The sequence below is a fragment of the Oncorhynchus clarkii genome, chromosome 6 (genome assembly GCF_045791955.1).
Source record: "Oncorhynchus clarkii lewisi isolate Uvic-CL-2024 chromosome 6, UVic_Ocla_1.0, whole genome shotgun sequence".
NCBI lineage: Eukaryota > Metazoa > Chordata > Actinopteri > Salmoniformes > Salmonidae > Oncorhynchus > Oncorhynchus clarkii.
Window position 1 is genome coordinate 44,654,028 of NC_092152.1, and position 6,280 is coordinate 44,660,307.

Consider the following 6,280-nt stretch of genomic DNA (forward strand, 5'->3'; position numbering starts at 1 on the left):
TTGTGATATAAGTGAATTATAAGTGAAATAATCTGTCTGTAAACAATTGTTGAAAAAATTACTTGTGTCATGCACAAAGTAGATGTCCTAACCGACTTCCCAAAACTATAATTTGTTGACAAGAAATTTGTGGAATGGTTGAAAAACAAGTTTTAATGACTCCAACCTGTGTATGTAAACTTTCAACTTCAACTGTATATATCATATAACCACCTTTTTTTTCAGTGAGCATTGCTTATACTCACTTCTTATCCCCACTGATGCATATCAAAGTAGTGTAGGTATATGACTTATCAATTATGTAGTACAATCTATGTAGTACCATCATGCACAAATTAACCTACACAATCAAAGTATGTGAAATAAAGTCACATGCGCGCAGCACACATAGCCTAGTTTCAGCGGAATATCATCTGCAGGCAGCAAGACCAACTGGTTTTGGCATGGAGCTCACAGAAGAATGTCATCGGTAGGGTAGATAGAAAACGCTAACTAAGGCAACAATGGGTATGCAAACCATGTATTGAATGAGTTTGGTCCAAAGGCTTTTTGTGATGCGCAGGTCAGTCATCGTGTACTGTTTGCATCAGGGGCGTGGGCATGAGTGGGCCTGGACACATGCCCACACACTAGTGAGCCAGGCCCTGCCAGGCCCACTAAATCAGATTGAGCAAAAACAAATAAAGAATACCTTATTATTACAAAAATACTCCTCACTTCTCCAAAATGGTCTCCTTATTTGGTTTAAGCATTGTTGTGGACTTAGTTAGAAAAACAACAAATGTTATGTTCTATTTTTTTTTTAAGTGTGATTGAGTGTTTAAATACATAGGAAAACTTTTCACATAAGGAGCCTTTCCTTCACTGGGTGGGCCATTTGAGAAATCTTGGCCAAAATTTGAGTATACCCACTTCTCCAGGCACCACAACACCACTGCATAGGGCCGATGGAAAGACAGCAGTCAAACACAGCATGATGTTAAAGGATAAGCAGTCCATTCCTTCCAGTAGGTCCCTATAATAAGAATACAAAAACACAACCATTAGGCTAAGCATTTCCCAATCAAAATTGACCAATCTAAATTATTACTTCCCATTACAAAACATTTCACATTAAGCACAAAGTAACTAGGGACCTAAAGTTTAAATGCAACAATGTTTCACACGTTATTTTCAAAGAGATGGCTAACAACAGCTAGCGAGCTCCAATAACAAACACAGTTCCACTCACCAGATGATGATAATTTGAAAATGAACTTCTTGTTGAAAGTTATTCTTGAAAAGGGAGAAGCTAACAAATTACAAACAACATCCTCTTCAATAACACCTGCTGCAGCCACTGCAAACTAGCCTATAACAAAAGATGGCTTACTAGTCTGTGGGAAAACTACAGCTTGCAATTGCACAGTGACCTGTTGGCCTTTGAGAAGGCAGAAGTTTCCATTTGTTTTTGTAAAAACGGTCCCACCCTTTAGAAGTCACAATGTGATTGGTTTATTCCCTCACAAAGTTTGCCCTAATACAGTTAAATGGCAGATGCCTTCTATCTAGCTTCTGATGGCCTAGCCAATCAATGGCTTCTTCTTCGATGCGGTTTAACGGTGATGGGCATCCAATGTTAATGGTGCATTACCGCCACCAGCTGGATGTGGTATTGAATAAGAAACAAAAAACATTGCGGGAAAGGGGGAAAATGACACCATACAAAATTCAAAATTAAACACATCAACTGACAAAACCCATCCCACTTCTTCAATCACAGTCCACTCCAAAATACATCCCTACACAGGCTCATGGGCCTGTGATGGCAGAAGACTGACCGACAGGATTTCTTGCACAGCCTCGGCTCTGAAATCACAAAGACCCCAAAAACGTAAAGAGTCCACCTTTTTAACTTGTAGTATTTCACTATCCCTTGTTTGATGAAAAACCCTTACTGCTCATGGTGATGACTACTACAATTGTTTCTTCCTCGCTACTCATTCCTTCCAATCTTCGCATCGCCTCAAAAAAGGAGACACGCTGGACACTCCTTACCCTTGCCACCTCACTCTCCTTCACCCTAACGGAGCATTCCAGGAACTCAGGTGAATGTTCACCTCCACAGTTGCAGCATTTCACTTCATCTGGCATACAATACTCTTCCCTTCTGCACACACTTGACATTTATGACACTGAAGGGGATTGTGCACAAAAAAATCTTACAGGACATGAATCCTAACTTTATATGAGAAGGGAGAGACTCTTCAAAGAGCAGTAGCATGGATGAAGTGAATTTATTTACCATACAGGTCAGTTGACGTGCACCAACCACTCCAACAATGTCTTCAGTAATATACTCTGCCTTTATTTCTTACGCAACCCCAGAAATAACCCCCTTGATAGGTGCCCGGCTACGAAAATCCATACAAGAAACATTCCATCTTTTTGAGACTTCTTCTGAAGTCTCTCACCGACACCACACTTTCCTCCAACACATTTCAGATTTTCCTTGGAATGTTTCCCAAGTAGCATTGATCCAAAACCTTCACTCCGACTAAAAATGTGTCTAGTGGTTTCCTATTTTCCCACTACAGCTTTACTTTTTGTTTCTCTTTTTCTTCGCCAATGTAACCCCTCATTCCTACTTTCTGTACTATTAGCTTCACCCGACTCACTAGCAATTTCAAACAAAACATACGTTTCTGCCATCTACTCCCCGTCACACCCATCCTTGATCGGCTTTTCTTCCCACCCTCTTTCCTAGCCAATGTCTGATTTAGCTAGATAGAATTATCTCCCCAGAGACCGCCAAAGAAAAATCCTGATTGGATATTTTTGCCTCGATTCAGTGTTAACCATTTCCTTTCCAATAAAAACTGAAGAAATTAAATCAGAACATCATTGAAAATAATAGTAGAATTAGAGTTATTTATATTTTGTTTTTTATAAGTCCTAAAAAGGCCCTCATTGTTTCCCACTGGGTTTGAGTTAGTAATACTTTGTAGAGTGGCTCTAATTTCCCTCAGCATGCATTTTTTCACCATTCTGAATGTCTTCTCCATATGTTTTTTTCTGAAATATGAACACAGAAATACTCGACATTTTGAACTCTTATTACTGTGTCGATTTGACAAAAATTCAATCATGGTCTTAAATTGGACTCTGGCATTTTTCGGGTCTTGGTCTTGACTCGGTCTAGGGACCCCTTGTCCCCCCCCCAGACTCGGTTTTGACTCGGTCTTGCCCCCCCCTCCCCCTCCGGTCTTGAATCTGTCTCACTTGAGGTGAATCAAACACAACACTGCTGATATCTTTCCGACAGATAAGATCTAAACCAGGCAAGAACTTGTCCATTTAGACCAATTAGGGTTTCCAATCTTTCCAAAAGAACTTGGTGATCGATGGTGTCAAAGGCGGCAATAAGGTCTAGGAGCTCGAGGACAGATACAGAGCCTTGGTCTGATGCCATTTAAAGGTAATTTACCATCTTCACGAGTGCCGTCTCAGTACTATGATGTGGTCTAAAACCAGGCTGGAGAGTTTCGTATACATTATTTGTCTTCAGGAAGGCAGTGAGTTGCTGCTTAACAGCTTTTTCAAAAATGTTTTAGAGGAATGGGAGATTCGATTTAGGCCAATGTTTTTATTTATTTTTTCGGGTCAAGTTTTGGATTTTTACAGGAGAGGCTTTATTACTGCCACTTTTAGTGAGTTTGGTACAGATCCGGAGGATAGGGAGCCAATTATTATGTTCAACATAGGAGGGCTAAGCACAGGAAGTAGCTCTTTCAGTAGTTTCATTGGAATAGGGTCCAGTAGGCAGCTGGAAGGTTAAGAGGTCATTACTATTTTCGTGAATGTGTCGAGAGACACAGGATTAAAAAACTTGAGGGACACCATTGATCTTAGGTCCTGGCAGTTCTGTGCAGACTCAGGACAACAGAGTTTTGGAGAAATATGCAGATTCAAAGAGGAGTCCGTAATTTGCTATATACAGTGCCTTGCGAAAGTATTCGGCCCCCTTGAACTTTGCGACCTTTTGCCACATTTCAGGCTTCAAACATAAAGATATAAAACTGTATTTTTTTGTGAAGAATCAACAACAAGTGGGACACAATCATGAAGTGGAACGACATTTATTGGATATTTCTAACTTTTTTAACAAATTACCTGTGTGTAATCAAGTCTCCGTATAAATGCACCTGCACTGTGATAGTCTCAGAGGTCCGTTAAAAGCGCAGAGAGCATCATGAAGAACAAGGAACACACCAGGCAGGTCCGAAATACTGTTGTGAAGAAGTTTAAAGCCGGATTTGGATACAAAAAGATTTCCCAAGCTTTAAACATCCAAAGGAGCACTGTGCAAGCGATAATATTGAAATGGAAGGAGTATCAGACCACTGCAAATCTACCAAGACCTGGCCGTCCCTCTAAACTTTCAGCTCATACAAGGAGAAGACTGATCAGAGATGCAGCCAAGAGGCCCATGATCACTCTGGATGAACTGCAGAGATCTACAGCTGAGGTGGGAGACTCTGTCCATAGGACAACAAACAATCAGTCGTATATTGCACAAATCTGGCCTTTATGGAAGAGTGGCAAGAAGAAAGCCATTTCTTAAAGATATCCATAAAAAGTGTTGTTTAAAGTTTGCCACAAGCCACCTGGGAGACACACCAAACATGTGGAAGAAGGTGCTCTGGTCAGATGAAACCAAAATTGAACTTTTTGGCAACAATGCAAAACGTTATGTTTGGCGTAAAAGCAACACAGCTGAACACACCATCCCCACTGTCAAACATGGTGGTGGCAGCATCATGGTTTGGGCCTGCTTTTCTTCAGCAGGGACAGGGAAGATGGTTAAAATTGATGGGAAGTTGGATGGAGCCAAATACAGGACCATTCTGGAAGAAAACCTGATGGAGTCTGCAAAAGACCTGAGACTGGGACGGAGATTTGTCTTCCAACAAGACAATGATCCAAAACATAAAGCAAAATCTACAATGGAATGGTTCAAAAATAAACATATCCAGGTGTTAGAATGGCCAAGTCAAAGTCCAGACCTGAATCCAATCGAGAATCTGTGGAAAGAACTGAAAACTGCTGTTCACAAATGCTCTCCATCCAACCTCACTGAGCTCGAGCTGTTTTGCAAGGAGGAATGGGAAAAAATGTCAGTCTCTCGATGTGCAAAACTGATAGAGACATACCCCAAGCGACTTACAGCTGTAATCGCAGCAAAAGGTGGCGCTACAAAGTATTAACTTAAGGGGGCTGAATAATTTTGCACGCCCAATTTTTCAGTTTTTGATTTGTAAAAAAAGTTTGAAATATCCAATAAATGTCGTTCCACTTCATGATTGTGTCCCACTTGTTGTTGATTCTTCACAAAAAAATACAGTTTTATATCTTTATGTTTGAAGCCTGAAATGTGGCAAAAGGTCGCAAAGTTCAAGGGGGCCGAATACTTTCGCAAGGCACTGTATAATGATCTTTTCATCAAAAATGTTCATGAATTCATCACTGCTGAAGTGAAGGCCATCCTCTCTTGGGAATGCTACTTTTTAGTTAGCTACGTGACAGTAAAAAAAAAAAACAATGTTGGATGCTACTGTCATTCCAAGCTACTCGGAAAACTTCCAGTTTGGTGGAGAGTCATTTCCGTTTCAATTTTCTGGAAGCTTGCTTTAGGGCTCGGATATTTTCTGTATATCAGGGAGCTAATGACAAATGTTGACAAATGTTTTTTGTTTTTAGAGGTGTGACTGCATCTAGGGTATTACACAAGGTTAAATTCAGATCCTTGGTTAAGTGGTTAACAGATTTTTGTACTCCAACGTCCTTTGGTGGGTGGTAGGAGACTGGAAGGGACCGTTACAGTGTATTGAATTTAAAACGTTGGGCCTTGTGGCAAGTGTGTGCAAACGGAATAAACATGTTGTGAAAGAGTCAGTGGATACACAGTGCTGCAATTGTGGTGGAAACCACGTTCCAGAGTTCCAGGAATGCCCTGTATTGGTGAAGGAGGTCGAAGTAGCAAGAATCCGGGCTTTCCATCAAGTCTCCTATACAGAGGCAGGCAAATGGCAGAAGGAGCAAGTGCAAATGAGTAAGAAATGGCAATGGATGCCCCGCAGCAGAAAGTGTTGTTCATCAGTTGAGGGATACTGAAGTGCTGAAAGTTTAGAAGGTTTATTTTGTTGTGTTTATTGTGCAGGTGATACATTGTACAAGTAAAACTAGCACGAAATCGAAGAAACTTGACATAATTGTGAATGCAACAAAAAGGCTTTTGGAT